The sequence below is a fragment of the Linepithema humile genome, chromosome 4, assembly GCF_040581485.1.
Source record: "Linepithema humile isolate Giens D197 chromosome 4, Lhum_UNIL_v1.0, whole genome shotgun sequence".
Lineage (NCBI taxonomy): Eukaryota > Metazoa > Arthropoda > Insecta > Hymenoptera > Formicidae > Linepithema > Linepithema humile.
In genome coordinates this window covers 18370830-18390549 of record NC_090131.1, presented here as the reverse complement: position 1 = coordinate 18390549, position 19720 = coordinate 18370830, and the positions used below count along the sequence as shown (strand labels likewise).

General features: G+C 26.7%; 2 long non-coding RNA genes across 8 annotated transcripts; both read right to left on the bottom strand.

Annotated features, from left to right (window-relative positions):
- Positions 1–1266: 1266 nt before the first annotated feature.
- LOC105670869 (uncharacterized) lies at positions 1267–6529 on the bottom strand. Of its 4 annotated transcripts, XR_010890067.1 has the most exons (7): positions 6368–6529; positions 5423–5638; positions 3015–5125; positions 2826–2953; positions 2550–2683; positions 2083–2255; positions 1267–1779 (listed from the first exon to the last, which is right to left on the bottom strand). It is a non-coding gene; the product is annotated as an uncharacterized lncRNA (long non-coding RNA). The 4 variants fall into 4 exon arrangements; XR_010890068.1 differs by lacking the exon at positions 2826–2953; XR_010890066.1 differs by lacking the exons at positions 2550–2683; positions 2826–2953 and adding an exon at positions 5909–6187 and having other exon boundaries at positions 6368–6515.
- A 2252-nt stretch (positions 6530–8781) lies between these two features.
- Positions 8782–18953, bottom strand: LOC105670868 (uncharacterized). Of its 4 annotated transcripts, none has more exons than XR_010890064.1 (8): positions 18794–18953; positions 17288–17439; positions 14635–16994; positions 13668–13847; positions 11866–13377; positions 10518–10800; positions 9600–9805; positions 8782–9305 (listed from the first exon to the last, which is right to left on the bottom strand). It is a non-coding gene; the product is annotated as an uncharacterized lncRNA (long non-coding RNA). The 4 variants fall into 4 exon arrangements; XR_010890063.1 differs by having other exon boundaries at positions 8782–9295; XR_010890065.1 differs by lacking the exon at positions 9600–9805.
- Positions 18954–19720: the final 767 nt, after the last annotated feature.

Here is a 19720-nt window from a genome sequence, read left to right as displayed (position 1 = left end):
TACATATTTAAAAAGCACATAAAACTTTATACATTTGTTAACTATAAATATAAAAAAAAAAAAAAACTTTTATTACGAGTGTGGAATAATTTTGATAATAATCTAGTACAATTACGGTAATTCCATATAAGATGATATTTTTTAAACAAAAGAAATACTAGGTGCGCAACTAAGTTTCCGGGTTTCACACATGAATGGCGCTAACGATACATGTAGTCGATATACATGTCTAAAGTTGTGTTTTTTTATTAACTTGGACATCTGTCAACAATAACCAGTCATAATACCAACACATATTGCAACGCAAAAATATTTTTTCTAACAATAAAGATGTCGAGTTTTGTGCCAAATAAACAGCATTTGCGGGAAGCTTTGCTTTTCTGCTTCAACTTGAAAGAAAATGCAGCTGAAGCACGCCGTTTGCTTGAGAAAGCCTACGGCGAACATGCACAATCGAAAACTACTTGTGAAGATTGGTTTAAACGCTTTAGAAATGGCGATTTCGACACTGAGGACAAGGAGCGCTCCGGAAGACCAAAAACATTTGAGGACGCCGATCTGCAAGCGTTATTGGATGAAAATGATACGCAAACACAAGACAACAACAACTGATAAATTTGAACCATGCATTGCTCGAAAAACGGCCAGAATGGGACACGAGACACGAACGAGTGATATTGCAGCACGACAACGTTCCGTGCCATCGCACTTCCATCGTCCAGGACACCATGAAAACGCTGAAATGGGATCTGCTACCGCACCCGCTGTATTCACCAGACCTGGCCCCTTCCAATTATCACTTGTTCCGGTCGATGGCACATGGCTTAGCTGGGCTACACTTGGCCAATTTCGAAGAAGTGCAAAACTGATTGGATAAATGGTTTCGATGCAAAGACGCGTCGTTTTATCGTCGCGGTATTCATGTATTGCCAGAGAGATGGCAAAAATGTGTAGCTAGCGAGGGACGATACTTTGAATAAACCGTTTTTTGTATTTCTCTTGAAATTTTCCATTTTGCATTGATAAAAAAAAACCCGGAAACTTAATTGCGCACCTAGTATTTCATTAAACACTGAATATGTTTTATTCAAATTATTATATGTTATGCAAAATTGGTAAATTTTGTCGTAAAATATTAACGACAATTCCTTCGATATTCCTCCGTTTATTATGCAAAATTATTATATGTTATTATATGTAATATTATTAAATTATTATGCGTAATATTAAATGCCCAATATAATGAAAAAAATCAAAAATAATAAATTAAGAAATACTTTTCTTTATTTACATATATATTCCTACATATTTTATATACATATCCGTACATTTTATTTTATTACAGTCAATTATTGTAAAAATAAAACAATTTTACAAGTATTTTATAAAGACTTCACAGAGTCTTTCATTTAGTACTTCTATTGAAATTCAATATTAAACTGTTACAAATATATATCAATATATGAGATATCCTCAAAAATTTTATGTTTTAAAGATCCGTAATTCTTCTTCGACGGTTGTAATTTCCTCTTCGAATGTTGTAATTTTGTCTTTCTCTATCGAAATGTTGTTGCCGACGTATAAAGTATTTATTATAGCATTCATTATAGCATTCTTGTGAAGTTACATAATTATTTCCATTTCCTCCGCAACCCCCGTACTCAAAACGCTTACAATCCAACGTCTCATACGCGTCAAACCAATATCTCCAATAAAAAGATCCATTGATTCTCATGTCCTCCGAAAAGCAAGGACCATGGTCATACAGACGGTCACAATCTGTAAAAAAGATATACCTACATTGTGTAAGAACTTAAATCATAACGTATGCTGTAAATTATAAAAGAAGAAATATTAATTTACGTACAATAAAATATTTATTCTATCAATTTATCATTGCGGTAAAATTAAACTGACAACTTCAAATTTTTGCAACTTATGGCAACTTAAGATAATAAAACATATGCATTAAGTAACTATTAATAACTTTTGAGTTCTCCAAATTAAATTAAAAGTATTATAATAGTAAATATAATAAAAGATTACTGTAAATGTTCAATGTAAAAGAAATAAAACACTTACTTTTAAGCCCCTGAGAAAAATGAAGAGACGAATCTGCTATTGAAGGATATAAGTACCACATGCTAAACAAACTGAAGACATCCAATATGAATAACAAGTTTAGTTTGAAACACATCTCGTGTGTCGTTTTGATAGAACTTTTAGCAGTTATGATCAAGATAATATCTCCTTCTCTGCAAATTTTATTATAAATAATTACTATACGTACTGATCTAAAATTATAAAAATTTAATTTCCTAACATTATGTATAAAAAAAGATTAATGTTCGAACAAGTAAATCATAAAATCATAAAATCTAATCTGATTTATGTTCACGAATTTAAATTATTTGTTCTAATAAATAATATTATTTATCTATTCTTTACAATATGTTTTAATTATAAAATTAGGATTTTTTTATTATTTATTAAATGCATGCATATAGCAAAAAAAAAGAGTGTAACTCTGCAGAGGAAATGTGACTAACATTGTAAAATATTAACGACAATTCCTTCGATATTTCTTCGTTTATTATGTAAAAGGTGCCGCAAAATTGGTTGTGTCTATTAGTCTTATTCGCACATTTCGCATTATTTGGTCTCAGAACGATTAAAACATAAACTAATCATAAAGTAAACAATTTTTGCGTTATAGTTACGATGCGTATATGAGTATTAAACATAGCACTTTGACGAAAGATATCGTTAATGCATAAGATTTGCTTTATACAAAAACAAAATTTATTGCCTATATTAAATCCAACCTTGCTAGATGTAACGTATGTTAAATTAAATTCTCTCGATATCATCTGTTTTATTTTTCACAAAAATGCATATAACAAAGAAAGTTATAGGAAAAATAGCAAAACAAGAATTGTTTAAATAATTTCCACTGTAATTAAAAAATAGAGGTAAATATATTGTTGTAATAAAATTGATTGAAAGTTATTTACCAAGTTGAGATGTCTTTTCCTAAGAAGAATAAAGATCAATACGCCAAATTTCTTCGTCTAATTACATGCCTTAAGTAAATCACGAGTTGAAGAGACGTTTGTTACTGTGGCCGGCCAAAAGACAACAGCATCGAGGATCGCGATCGATCCTCTTTTTATTCCGAATTCCCCTTCCTGTACACAGAGCCTGCGCATTGTTTACGCGTAACGTGACTGATAAATTGTGAATATCGTCGTTGTGGTATACCGTGCTATCAGGCTTCGAAAGGACACCTACCGAATATTTCACGGTGCTCGCTATAATGTATTTGTTACTATGATAATCTGAATCATACACTTATCATAAAGTAACTGTACATTATTTAATATTTTAATAATATTGCAGCAATATTATACATTTCCTATTTCTTTATTTTTGAATAAAATGTTTTGCAAATCTCGAAACAGATATTACTTAACCAATTATCAATTTGAATATGATAGCAATGCAAACCCAAAGCTAGGTGTTAGGTGCTCTTAAATTAATAAAACGAATAAAATCAATAAGGAGCGTAAAAAGCCACAATGCTAGATCTCCGTGCGATGGTTATGATATATTCGTTAAAAATGTTTACAAACGTTTCGACCTGCCATCAGGCCTTCTTTAATGTACAAAATAAGTAATATAAAGATCCGCTCGCAAAGATTAAATAATTAAAAGATGTGCAAAACGTATTTGCAATCCTTTATCGTCCATATTGTTGTTCGTTAAAAAATTAGATAGGATTGTATTAATACATGATGGAAAAACGCTCGCCCAAGTAGAAGGAACGAGGTGGATTTAAATGAATTGCGTTTAATCTTGCGGCTTATATTTATTTATGTATAATTTTAATTCTGTTGTCAAGGCGTTGTTCGCCGTTTGTATGTCTTCACTGAGGATGGCCACAATAAATGTGCCGAAACGTCTGCGATTTAAATTTGTTTTATTAATTTAAGAGCACCTAACACCTGGCTTTGGGCTTGCATAGCTATTATATTCAAATTGATAATTGGTTGATTAATAAGGCCCAAATAACTAATTTCTAATTGTTATTAGATATTACTTATCTTATTTATGTTGTTTCAACTTTAAGATTTTATTTTATAGTTTGTTTTCAACACTTAAACGTTAAAACTTAATTTTGTAGAGTTTTTATATCTAACTTCCTCTATAAATTATGAAACACTAACTGTGATTAATTTATGAATAGAAAAATGGATACAAAGTATATAATATTTAAAAATTACATAGGTATTTTAAGAAACATTGATTATTCTTAAACATCTATATTCTTATGTTATTAAATTATTGTACATGGTATTATATTGGACTGATAAAAAAATTTATTCGCATTTTTGCAGCAGATAATGTTGCATTAATAAAAATTGCACTATGTACAGTATATTATCTAATAAAATAATATATCATCATCATCATTTTATAACTCACAACTTTCTGCACATTTTAAAAAGTTTTATTAAAATTTATTGAGATTTGTACATTAGGCGTCGTTTTAAATATGTAATAGAATAAATCACATCTAACGTAAACAAATTTCTTCTATTGCGAAATATTCTTTATAAACGACGCAAATTTACATATATATTCCTACATATTTTATATACATATCCGTACATTTTATTTTATTTTCAGTCAATAATTGTAAAAATAAAACACTTTTATAAGTATTTTATAAAGACTTCACAAAATCTTTCATTTAGTACTTCCATTGAAACTCAATGTCAAACTATTACAAATATATATCAATATATGAGACATTATAAAAAATTTTTGTGTATTAAAGATCCGTAATTCCTATTCGACGGTTGTAATTTCCTCTTCGAATGTTGCAATTTTGTCTTTCTCTCAAGACATTTTGATACTGACGTTTAAGCTAAGATATCATAGCATTTATCATAGCATTCTTGTAAAGTTACATAATTATTTCCATTTCCTCCGCAACCCCCGTACTCAAAACGCTTACAAGCTAACGTCTCATACGAATCAAACCAATATCTCCACTGAAAAGTTCCATTGATTCTCATGTCCTCCGAAAAGCAAGGACCACGGTCATACACAAGAACACAATCTGTAAAAAAGATATACATTGTGCAAGAACTTAAATCATAACGTATGCTGTATGCTATAAAAGAAGAAATATTAATTTACGTACAATAAAATATTTATTCTATCAATTTATCATTGCGGTAAAATTAAAATGACAACTTCAAATTTTTGCAACTTATGGCAGTTTATGATAACAAAATATATGCATTAAATAATTATTAACAATTTGTGTTTTCTAAATTAAATTAAAAGTATCATAATAGTAAATATAATAAAAAATTACTGTGAGTGTTCAATGTAAGAGAAATAAAACACTTACTTTTAGGCCACAGAGGAAAATGAAGAGACGAATCTGCTATTAAAGGACATAAGTACCACATACTCAACAGGCTGAAGACATCAAATATGAATAACAAATTTAGTTTGAAGCCCATTTTCTCGTGTGTTGCCTTGACTGAATTTCTCGCAGTTACGTTTGATGAATATAATATCTACTCCGAAAATTTTATTATGAAAAATTATTATACGTACTGATCTGAAATTATATAAATTTAATTACATAACATCATATATAAAAACAGATTAATGTTCAAACAAATTAATTATAAAATCTAATCAGTATATATCTAATCAGATTTATGTACAAAAATTTAAATTATTTGTTCTAATAAATAATATTATTTATCTATTCTTTATCTATTCTTACAATATGTTTAAATTATAAAATTAAGATTTTTAAATTAAATATCAAATGCATGCACATAGCAAAAAAAGAATGTAGTTCTGCAGAAGAAATGTGACTAACATTGTAAAGTATTAACGACAATTCCTTCAATATTCTTTCGTTTATTATGCAAAAAGTGCCGCAGAATTGGTTGTATCTATTAGTCTTATTCGCACGTTTCGCATTATATGGTCTCGGTACAAATAAAACATAAACTAATCATAGAATGAACAATTTTTGCATTATAGTTACGATGCGTGTGTGAGTATTAAACATAGCATTTTGAGGAAAGATATCGTTAATGCATAAGATTTGCTTTATATAAGAACAAAATTTATTGCCTATATTATTAAATCCAACCTAGATGTAACATATGTTAAATTAAATTAAAATCACCTGTTTCATTTTTCACAAAAATGCATATAACAAAGAAAGTTATAGAAAAAATGGCAAAACAAGAATTGTTTAAATAATTTTAACTCTAACTAGAAAATAGAGGTAAATTTATTACTGTAATAAAATTGATTGAAGATCATTTACCAAGTTCCAATAAATTTCTTTTCGTAAGAAGAAATCGAGTTTGATATTGCTAAATTCCTTGACTGATCGTACATGCCCAAGTAAATTATGAGTTGAAGAGACGTTTGTTACTGTGGTCGGCCAAAAGACAACAGCATCGAGGATCGCGATCGATCCTTTTTTTATTCCAAATTCCCCTTCCTGTACACAGAGCCTGCGCATTGTTTACGCGTAACGTCACTGATAAATTGTGAATATCGTCGTTATGCTATCAGGCTTCGAAAGGACACCTACCGAAAATTTCACGGTGCTCGCAATAATGTATTTGTTACTATGATAATCTGAACCGTACACTTATTATAAAGTACCTGTACATTATTTAATATTTCAATAATATTGCAGCAATATTATATATTTTCTATTACTTCATTTTTGAGTAAAAAAATGTTTTGAGTAAAAATGTTTTGCAAATCCCGAAACAGATATTACTTATCTTATTTATGTCGTTTCAACTTTAAGATTTTATTTTATAGTTTGTTTTTAACACATTAAAACTTAATTTCGCAGAGCTTTTATATCTAATTTTCTCTATAAATTATGGAACACTATCTGTGTTTAATTTATGTATAGAAAAATGGATACAAAGTATATAATATTTAAAAATTACATAGGTATCCCAAGAAACATTGATTATTCTTAAACATCTATATTCTTATGTTATTAAATTATTGTACATGGTATTATATTGGACTAATGAAAAAGTTTATTCGCATTTTTACAGCAGATAATGTTGCATTAATAAAAATTGCACTATGTATATATTATCTAATAAAATAATATACTGTATCATTTTCTAACTTACAATTTTCTGCACATTTTAAAAAGTTTTATTAAAATTTATTGAGATTTGTACATTAGGCGTCATTTTAAATATGGAATAGAATAAATCACATCTAACGTAAACAAATTCTTTCTATTGCGAAATATTCTTTATAAACGGCGCAAATTTGTTTAGGGTTTACGTTGCATTTTTATTTTTCCGATTATAAAAAAGTATTAAGTAAATGCATTGCATTTTGCTTCACATTTAAAACAATGCCTAATTTACAAATCTCAATCGATTTCAACAAATTTTCTTTTTAAACGCGCAGCAAGTTGTCAGTTATAAAATGATATGATATATTTTCTCATTACACAATGTGTACATAGTGCAATTTCTTAATGACATCATATGTAGCAAAAAAATGTTCAAACTTTTTGGATGTGTATTCCAATATATTCTTTATGTGATAAAATAAACGATATATAAGTTAAAAAGTCAGATAGAAATGATAAAAATGTTCAGTTTCTGTTATACATATATTTCAACGGATTAAATTTTATTATCGATAAGTCTCATAAAATTAAAGAATTTGTATGAATATTTGATCAGAATTTCGTACAGCCTTACGTTTCCATTTAAAAACCGCGTGAAAGTGTGTTTTTTGACAGGAGGCAAACTTTTCGGTATAAGCGTTATTGAATTCGTTAGTATTCCCATCACAATCTCCCCAACATTTTACATTAATTTAATACTTTGTCAAAGTAACATTTTGCTAGAAACTGAGTGCAAACATTTACGTTATAATCATAATCGCAATACCAAGCTATAAAAACGATACAATACATGGCAAATAAAGTATAACAAAATTGCACCAAATAAACATTTATTAATTTTTATAAATAAAAACTAACAAATTAAAAATTCAACAATGTGAATAAAAGAAGCAATTAAAAAGAAGCTTTTCTAAAAGAACAAATTTTGAAGAAACTGAGTGTAAAGAGAGTTATTTCCTAAGTAAACACTGGTAACTGTTTTTGTGTAATAACATTATAAATATTAATTAATAATATTATTAGATAGAGCAATTATGAATATGGAAGGAACAATTAAAGAGCAATATTTTGCTGCACATTTCAATATAATTACTTTTATCCCCAACGCTAATTAATTACTGATGCACGACTTACAAGAGTGAATTTCATCGACACTAAACTTTTATTGACACTTGAAGATTTGAAATCATAAAAATGTAATTTCTTTAACATCAAGTTATTATAACATTTACCTACTCATAAATAATAAACAAAGATATAAAATTTTAATTTTACTTAAATTGAAATTGTTCCATTACATATTAAAAAAGCATATCAACTTTATACAGTTTGTTAAATATAAATATAAAAAAGGAACAAAACTTTTGTTGCAAATGTGGAATAATTTTGATAATAATTTAGTACATTTACGGTAATTCTATATAAGATGATATTTTTTAAACAAAAGAAATATTTTATTAAACACTAATTATGTTTTATTTAAATTATTATATGCCTTAATATTTTTAAATTATTATACGTAATATTAAATGTCCAATACAATGAAAAAAAATCAGAAATAATAAAGTAAAAATTAATTTTATTTATTTACATATATACATGTATTCCTACATATTTCATATACATATCTGTACATTTCATTTTATTATTGTCAATTATTGTAAAAATAAAACACTTTTATAAGTATTTCATAAAGACTTCACAGAGTTTTTCATTTAGTGCTTCTATTAAAACTCAATATCAAACTATAACAAACATATATCAATATATGGAACATCCTAAAAAATTTTATGTTTTAAAAATCCGTATTTCCTCTTCGAATGTTGTAATCATTTCTTTCTTTTTCGAGATTTATCGTCTTTCGTTGCCGATGTTTAGTGTATTTATCATAGCATTCATCATAGCATTCTTGATAACTTAAATAATTATTTCCATTTCCTCCGCAACCCCCGTACTCAAAACGCTCACAATCGAACGACTCATACACATCAAACCAATATCTCCACTGAAAAGTTCTACTGATTCTCATGTCCTCCGAGAAGCAAGGACCACGGTCATACGGACGGTCACAATCTGTAAAAAGCTATACATTGTGCAAGAACATAAATCATAACGCATGCAGTAAACTATAAAAAAAAAAAATGTAATATTTATGTACAACAACATATCTATTCTATCAATTTATCATTGCAGTAAAATTAAACTAAAAACTTCAAAGTTTTGTAACTTATAGGAATTTATAATAACAAAATGTATACATTAAATAATTATTAACAATTTGTGTTTTCCAAATTAAATTAAAAGTTATTAAATTATAATAGTAAATGCAATAAAAGAACACTGTAAGTGTTCAATGTGAGAGAAATAAAACACTTACTTTTAGGTGGCACATAAGGAGGTGAAACTGATTTTGAAGAACATAGGTACTTTATATTAAACAAGCTGAAGACAGCAAGTATGAATAGCAAGTTTACTTTAAAACACATCTTGTGTATCGTTTTGATTGAACTTTTAGCAGTTATAATCAAAATAATATCTCCTTCTCTGAGAATTTTATTATGAATAATTACTATACGTACTGATCTAAAATTATATAAATTTAAATTTATAACATTATATACATATAAAAAGATTAATGTTAAAACAAGTAAATCATAAAATTTAATCTGATTTATGTACACAAATTTATATTATTTGTTCTAATAAATAATATCATTTATCTATTCTTTACAACAAGTTTAAATTATAAAATTAGGATTTTTAAATTATTTGTCAAATTCATGCACATAGCAAAAAAAGAATGTAGTTCTGCAGAGAAAATGTGACTAACATTGTAAAATATTAACGACAATTCCTTCGATATTTCTTCATTTATTATGTAAAAGATGTCGCAGAATAAATTGTATCTATTAGTCTTATTCGCACGTTTCGCATTATATGGTCTCAGTATAATTAAAACATAAACTAATCATAGAGTAAACAATTTTTGCATTATAGTTACGATGCGTGTATGAATATTAAACATAGCACTTTGAGGAAAGATATCGTTAATGCATAAAATTTGCTTTATATAAGAACAAAATTTATTGTTTATACTAAATCCAACCTTGCTGGATGTAACATATGTTTAATTAAATTCTCTAGATATCATCTGTTTTATTTTTCACAAAAATGCATATAACAAAAAAAGTTATAAGAAAAATGACAAAACAAGAATCGTTTAAATAATTTCAATTGCAATTAAAAAATAGAGGAAAATTTATTGTTGTAATAAATTTGATTAAAAGTTATTTACCAAAGTTCTGAGATGTCTTTTCCTAAAAAGAATAAAGTTTGATACGCCTAATTTCTTAGTCCAATTGTACATGCCTAAGTAAATCACGAGTTGAAGACACTTTTTTTACCGTAGTCGGCCAAACGACAACAGTATCGAAGATCACGATCGATTCTTCGTTGATACCAAAATCCCCTTTCTGTAACCATACGCTGAGCTTGCGCATTGTCTACGCGAAACGTGACTGATGAATTGCGAATATCATCGTTGTGGTATACCGTGCTATCAGGCTTCGAAAGGACACCTACCGAAAATTTCAAGGTGCTCGCAATTATTTATTTGTTACTATGATAATCTGAACTGTATACTTATCATAAAGTATCTGTACATTATTTACCATTTCATTAATATTGCAGCAATGTTATAAATTTCCTATTACTTCATTTTTAAATAAAATGTTTTGCAAATCTTGAAACAGATATTATTTATTTTATTTATGTTGTTTCAACTTAAAGATTGAACTTTATAGTTGTTTAACTTTAAAGTTTGTTTCCAACACATTGAAACTTAATTTCGAAGAACTTTTACATGTAATTTTCTCTATAAATTATAGAACGCTAACTGTGTTTAATTTATGTATAGAAAAATGGATACAAAGTATATAATATTGACTGATGAAAAAGTTTATTCGCATTTTTGCAGCAGATGATGTTGCATTATTAAAAATTGAACTATGTATATATCATCTAATAAGATAATATATAGTATCATTTTATAACTCACAACTTTCTACACATTTTAAAAAGTTTTATTGAAATTTATTGAGATTTGTACTTTAGGCGCCGTTTTAAATATGGAATAGAATAAATCGCATCTAATCGAAACAAATTTTTTCTATTGCAAAATATTCTTTATAAACGGTGCAAATTTGTTTAAAATTTTTGTTGCTTTTTTATCTCTCCGATTATAAAAAAGCTTTAAGTAAAGGAAATGCACTTTATTCTGCTCTACATTTAAAACAACGTCAAGTTTACAATTTTAAATCGTTTTGTACACATTTTTTTTTAATGCGTAGAAAGTTGTCAGTTATAAAATAATACAGTATATTATCTCATTACATAATGTGTACATAGTGCAATTTATTAATGACGTCATATGTTGGAAAAAATGTCCAAACTTTTTAATCAACCTTATATATTTCTTATGTGGTAAAATAAACGACATGTAATAAAAAAAGTCAGATAGAAATGATAAAAATGTTCAGTTTCTGTTATACATTTATTTTAACGGATTATATTTTGTTACCGTTAAGTCTTATAAAATTAATGTATTTGTATGAATATTTGATCAGAATTTTATACAGTCTTACAATTTCAGTTGATAATTGCGTGAAAGTGTATATTTTAGCAAAAGGCAAACTTTCCAGTATAAGCGTTATTGAATTCGTTAGCATTCGCATCACAATCTCCCACACAACATTCTACATTTATTTTTTATTTTGTTGTAATAATATTTTACTTGAAAATGAGTGCAAGAACCTACGGAATAATCATAATTGCACCACCAAGCTGGAAGAACGATACAATACACGTGAAATCAAGTATATTGAAATTGCATTAAATAAACAGTAATTAATTTTTATAAATAAAATTTGAAAAAATTAAAAATTTAGCAATTGGAATAAAACAAGCAATTGAGGAGAAGTTTTTTTAGAAGAACAAATTTTGAAGAAACTAAGTGTAAAGAGAGTTACTTCCTAAATAAACACTAGTGGCTGTTTTTGTGTAATAACATTATTAATATTAATTAATAATATTATTAAGTAAAGCAATTATGAATATGCAAAGAACAATTAAAGAGCAATTTTTTGCTGCACACTTCAATATAATTACTTTTATCCTCAACGCTAACTTATTACTGATGGACGACTTACAAGAGCGAATTTCATCAACACTGAACTTTTATTGACACCAAAGATTTGAAATCATAAAATTGTAATTCTTTTAACATCAAGTTATTATAATATTTACCTACTCATAAATCATAAACAAAGATATAAAATTTTAATTCCACTAAAATTGAAATTGTTCCCTAATTGCCTTACATAATTAAAAAGCATATCAACTTTATACAGTTTGTTAACTATAAATATAAAAAATGATCAAAACTTCTGTTGCAAGTGTGGAATAATTTTGATAATAATTTAGTACAATTACGGTAATTCCATAGATAATATTTTTTAAACAAAAGAAATATTTTATTAAACACTGAATATGTTTTATTTAAATTATTATATTTTTTAATATTATTAAATTATTATGCGTAATATTAAATGTTCAATATAATAAAAAAAATCAGAAATAATAAATTAAGATATACTTTTCTTTATTTACATATATATTCCTACATATTTTATATACATATCCGTATATTTCATTTTAATACAGTCAATAATTGTAAAAATAAAACTCTTTTATAAGTATTTTATAAAGACTTCGCAGAGTCTTTCATTTTGTACTTCTATTGAAACTCAATATCAAACTATTACAAATATATATCAATATATGGGACATCCTCAAAAATTTTATGTTTTAAAGATCTGTAATTCTCCTTCGACGGTTGTAATTTCCTCTTCGAATGTTAGAATTTTGTCTTTCTTTCAAGACATCTTGATACTGACGTACAGAGTAGATATCATAGCATTTTTCATAGCATTCTTGTGAAGTTACATAATTATTTCCATTTCCTCCGCAACCACCGTACTCAAAACGCTTACAATCCAACGTCTCATACGAATCAAACCAATATCTCCACTGAAAAGTTCCATTAATTCTCATGTCCTCCGAGAAGCAAGGACCACGGTCATACAGATGAACACAATCTGTAAAAAAGATATACATTGTGCAAGAACTTAAATCATAACGTATGCTGTAAACTATAAAAGAAGAAATATTAATTTACGTACAATAAAATATCTATTTTATCAATTTATCATTGCGGTAAAATTAAAATGACAACTTCAAATTTTTGCAACTTATGGCAGTTTATGATAACAAAATATATGCATTAAATAATTATTAACAATTTGTGTTTTCTAAATTAAATTAAAAGTATCATAATAGTAAATATAATAAAAGATTGCTATGAGTGTAAGAGAAATAAAACACTTACTTTTAGGCCACACAGGTGAATGATGAGACGAATCTGCTATTGAAGGACATAAGTACCACATGCTTAACAGGCTGAAGACATCAAATATGAATAACAAGTTTAGTTTGAAGCCCATTTTCTCATGTGTTGTCTTGACTGAATTTCTCGCAGTTACGTTTGATGAATATAATATCTCCTTCTCTGAAAATTTTATTATAAATAATTACTACACGTACTAATCTAAATTTATATAAACTTAATTACATAACATTATATATAAAAAAAGATTAATGTTCGAACAAGTAAATCATAAAATCTAATCTGATTTATGTACAAAAATTTAAATTATTTGTTCTAATAAATAATATTATTTATCTATTCTTTACAACATGTATAAATTATAAAATTAGGATTTTTAAATTATTTGTCAAATTCATGCACATAGCAAAAAAAGAATGTAGTTCTGCAGAGGAAATGTGACTAACATTGTAAAATATTAACGACAATTCTTTCGATATTTCTTCGTTTATTATGTAAAAGATGTCGCAGAATAGGTTGTATCTATTATATATATAGTCTTATTATATAAGACTATATTATTATATAGTCTTATTTGCACATTTCGCATTATATGGTCTCAGTATAATTAAAACATAAACTAATCATAAAGTAAACAATTTTTGCATTATAGTTCCGATGCGTGTATAAGTATTAAACATAGCACTTTGACGAAAGATATTCGTTAATGCATGAAATTTGCTTTATATAAGAAGAAAAATTTATTGCCTATATTAAATCCAACCTTGCTGGATGTAACATATGTTAAATTAAATTCTCTCGATATCACCTGTTTTATTTTTCACAAAAATGTATACAAAAAAAGTTATTGAAATCATGACGGAACAAGAATCGTTTAAATTATTTCAACTCTAATTAAATAGTAAAAGTAAATTTAATGTCATAATAAAATTGATTGAAGATCACTTACCAAGTTCCAACGAATTTTTTTTTCTAAGAAAAAATCGAATTTGATATAGCTAAATTCCTCGACTAATTGTACATGCTCAAGTAAATCACAAGTTGAAGAGACGTTTGTTACTGCGGCCGGCCAAAAGACAACAGCATCGAGGATCGCGATCGATCCTCTTTTTATTCCGAATTCTCCTTCCTGTACACAGAGCCTGCGCATTGTTTACTAAATACGTAAATGATAAATTGCGAGTCTTTGTAGTATGTGTGGAAAACATATAGTTTGTTTCCGACACATTAAAATTAAAGTCGCAGAGCTTTTGCATGTAATTTCGTCTATAAATTATGGGACGCTAACTGTATTCAATATATGTAGAAAATGGATAGAAAGTATGTAATATTTTAAAATTATAAAGATATTCCAAGAAACATTGATTATTCTTAATTAAACTTCCATGTTTTGACGTTATTCAATTATTGTACATAGTATTATATTGGGTTGATGATAAAGTTGGTTCGCATTTTTGCAACAGATGATGGTGCGTTACTACATTGCACTATGTACACATTATAAATTAATATGCTATATTATTTTATAACTGATAACTTTCCACGCATTTAAAAACATTTTATTAAAATTTATTAAGATGTGTAAAATTTGCGTTGTTTTAAATATACAGTAGAATAAATTACATCTGACGTAAACCATGTGCTTTCTGATACAGCATACTTTTTTTAATGGCGCAAATCTTTTTTAAAGTCTACATTGCATTTTTGTCTTATCGATAAAAAGCATCAAGTAACGGAAATGCACTTTATTTGGTTCCACATTTAAAACAACATCTAATTTACAATTCTTAATTAATTTCTACGAATTTTTTTCAAATGCGCAGAAATTTGGCAGTTAAAAAATGATATAGTGTATTATTCCAGATAATGTATATAGTGCATTTTTTTAATGATATCATATGTTGCAATAAAATCTAAAAAATTTTTGATGAACCCAACATATTTCTTATGTGATAAAATAAACGATATGTAATAAAAATAGTTAAATAAAAACAAAAACAATTTTCAATTTCTGTTGCATATACCTTTCGATACATTTAATTTTATTATCATTAAATCTTATAAAATTAAAGAGTTTGTTGAATATTTGATCAGAATTTCACAGTCTTACATTTCTATTTAAAAACCGCGTAAAGTTGTATTTTTCGGCAGAAGGCAAACTTTCCGGTATAAGCGTTATTGAATTCGTTAGCATTCTCATCACAATCTCCCACACAACGTTCTACATGCATTTTTTACTTTGCCGTAGTAATATTTCGCTTTAAAATAAGTGTGAGCATTTACGGATATCAAAGGAACAATTAAATAGCGATTTTTTGTATGTTTTGCGTATGTTACAATATAATTACTTTTCTTTCCACAACGCCAACATATTACTGATGTATGATTGGATAGAGTACATTTAATCGATATATCAAACATTTGACTGAATATTTGACATCATAAAAATGTAATTTATTTAAGTTATTATAATATTTATTATATGTTTATCTACTCATAAACAATAAATAAAGTTAGAAAATTCTAAAATTTTAATTCTTTTCACTTGAAATTGTTTCCTAATTGTTTTACATATTTAAAAAGCACATCAAACTTTATTCAATTTATTAAATACCTGCATATATAAAAAAGGAGCAGAGCACTGTTGCGTGTGTGCACTTATTTTTAAAAAAATTTAATACAATTACAATAATTCTATATACGATTACATTTTTTGAACCAGAGAAATATTTCATTAAAAACTGATTATGTTTTACTGAAATTATTATGTCTTAATGTTATTAAATTATTAAATGTAGTATTAAATGCCCAATATGGAAAAATATCCAATGAAAATGATAATAATAATAAATTAAAGAGTACTTTCTTTTATTTACATATATATTCCTACATATTTCATATACATATCCGTACACTTCATTTTATTACAGTCATTTATCGTAAAAATAAAACACTTTTGCAAGTATTTTATAAAGACTTCGCAGAGTCTTTCATTTAGTATTTCAATTTAAATTCAATATTAAATTATTATAAATTCATATAAACATGTAGGAAATTCTAAAAAATTTTTTTTTCAAGAATTTTATATTCTTGAATGAATTTAAAATATTCTTCATTGTTAAGATATATAGAGTATTATTGACAGCATGTTTTCATGCATTGATAATTTTTAAAATTAATTCTATTTTTTCCGCTATCCCTATTCAGTAAAGTGAGACCAGTTTTTGAGATTTCCGAAACGTATCTCGTCCCTCAACGATGGCCTGTGCGGAAATAAAATAAAACGGCCATGTCCACGGGTAATATTGTCTATAAAAGAGACATACATTGTGCAAAAAGTTAAATCATAACACATGCAGTAACTTATAAAAGGATACATATTAATTTATACACAATAAGATTTCTATTCTATCAATCTGTCATTGCAATAAAATTAAACTGTCAACTTCAAATTTTTGCAACATATGGCAACTTAAGATAACAAAACATATGCATTAAGTAATTATTAACAATTTGAGTTTTTTAAATTATATGAAAAATATTATAATAGCAAATATAATAATATATAACTGTGTTCAATGTGAAAGAAATAAAACACTTACATCTTTCATAGTAATGCAAGTGTCTTATAGTATATCCCATGCTGAACATGCTAAGGACAAGCATGAATAACAAGTTTATTTTGAAACCCATCTTCTCGTGTGTCGTTTTGATCGAATTTCTAGCAGTTATGATCAATATAATGTCTCTTTCTCTAAAAAGTTTATTATCAATGATTATTATACGTACTGATCTGAAATTATATAAATTTAATTTTGATAACATTGAATATAAAAAAAAGATGAATCTTCAAACAAGTAAATCATAAAATCTAATCTGATTTACGTACACGAATTTATATATTTATTTGAATGAATCGTGTAATTTGTCTATTCTTTACAATATATTCAAATTGTCAAATTAGCATTTTTTATTATTTATTATATGCATGCATATAGCAAAAACAAGGAATATAGCTCTGTAGAGGAAATGTGGCTAACATTGTCAAATATTAACAATTATTCTTTCGATAAGTTTATTATGCAAAATGGTGCCGCAAAATTTATTGTGCCTATTAGTTTTATTCGCTCGAATAGAATTTGCACACTTCGTATTACTTGGTCTCGTTACGATTAAAACATAAACTGCATGAGTATTAAGCATAGCACTTTAACAAAAGAAATCGTTGATGCATAAGATTTGCTTTATATAAGGATAAAAGTTATTACTTACCAATATTAAATCCAATCTTGCTGGATGTAATATATGTTAAAATAAATTCAACTTTAAATATAATAAAAGGCCGAAATAATTATATAAAATTTAAAAGAATAAATAAAAAGCTAAACAGCCGTTGCTAGATGGTCGTGCTTGTGTATTCGAAGACAAATTATGAAAACAACGTTTCGACTTTTTATCAGGTTTCCTTCAAGTTTACAATAAATAAGAAATTACATTACAAATTATAACTCTTTTTTGAACCTATTAAACAATTATTATAGTATGATGTGTGTAATTGTAAAATAATGTATGTATATTTTCAATTTTTTTGCGTTTATTCTTATTATAATTTTAATTTTTAATTTTCAAGTTTATTTGCGTTTTAGTGTCAATAAAAATAATGACTAACAATAGTAATTCATTGATATTTGTTATTGACTTCAGCATTGCATCCATTTTATTACATAACTGCGTACTGACACCAACACAAATCAACGATGTTCTGTAATAATTGTTTAATTGGTCCGAAAAAGCGTTATAATTTGTAATGTAATTTCTTATTTATTGTGAACTTGAAGAAGACCTGATAACATGTCGAAACGTTGTTTTTATAATTTGTCTTCGAATACACTAGCACGGCGATCTAGCTACGGCTGTTTAGCTTCTCATTTATTCTTTTAAAATAAATTCTTTCGATATATCATTTGTTTTACGTTTCACAAAAATGCATATAACAATGAAAGTTATAGGAAAACTAGCAAAACAAAAATTGTTGAAATAATTTCAACTCTAATTAAATAGTAAAAGTAAATTTAATGTTATAATAAAATTGATTAAAGGTCACTTACCAAATTTCGATGGATTTCTTTTTCATAGAAGAAATCGAGTTTGATATTGCTTAATTCCTCGACTGATCGTACATGCCCAAGTAAATCACGAGTTGTAGGAGACGTCTGTTACTGTGGTCGGCCAAAGGACAATAGCATCGAGGATCGCGATCGATTCTTTGTTGATTCCGAAATCTCCTTTCTGTACACAGAGCCTGCGCATTGTCTACTCATAACGTGACTGGTAAATTGCAAATATCGTCGTTGTGGTATACCGTGCGCTAAGGCTTCGAAAGGATGCCTATTGAAAATTTCACGGCATTTGCAATAAATATTTGTTACTATGATAATCTGCATCGTACATTTATCGTAAAATACGTGTATATTATTTAATATTTTAATATCTTTTTATATATTAATATCTTTATCCCCGGCTGTTTAATATCTAATTTAATATCTTTTTATATTTTAATATCGCAGCAATATTATATATTTTGAAATTTATGTATAAAAAAATGGATACAAAATATATAATATTTAAAAATTTCATAGGTATCCCAAGGAACATTGATTATTTTTAAACATCTATATTCTTATGTTATTAAATTATTGTACATGATATTATATTGGATTGATGAAAAAGTTTATTCGCATTTTTGCAGCAGATAATGTTGCATTATTAAAAATTGAACTATGTATATATCATCTAATAAGATAATATACAGTATCATTTTATAACTCACAACTTTTTGCACATTTTAAAAAGTTTTATTGAAATTTGTTGAGATTTGTACATTAGGCGTCGTTTTAAATATGGAATAGAATAAATCATATCTAACCTATACAAATTCTTTCTATTGCGAAATATTCTTTATAAACGACGCAAGTTTGTTTAGGTCCTACGTTGCATTTTTATCTTTCCGATTATAAAAAAATATTAAGTAACGG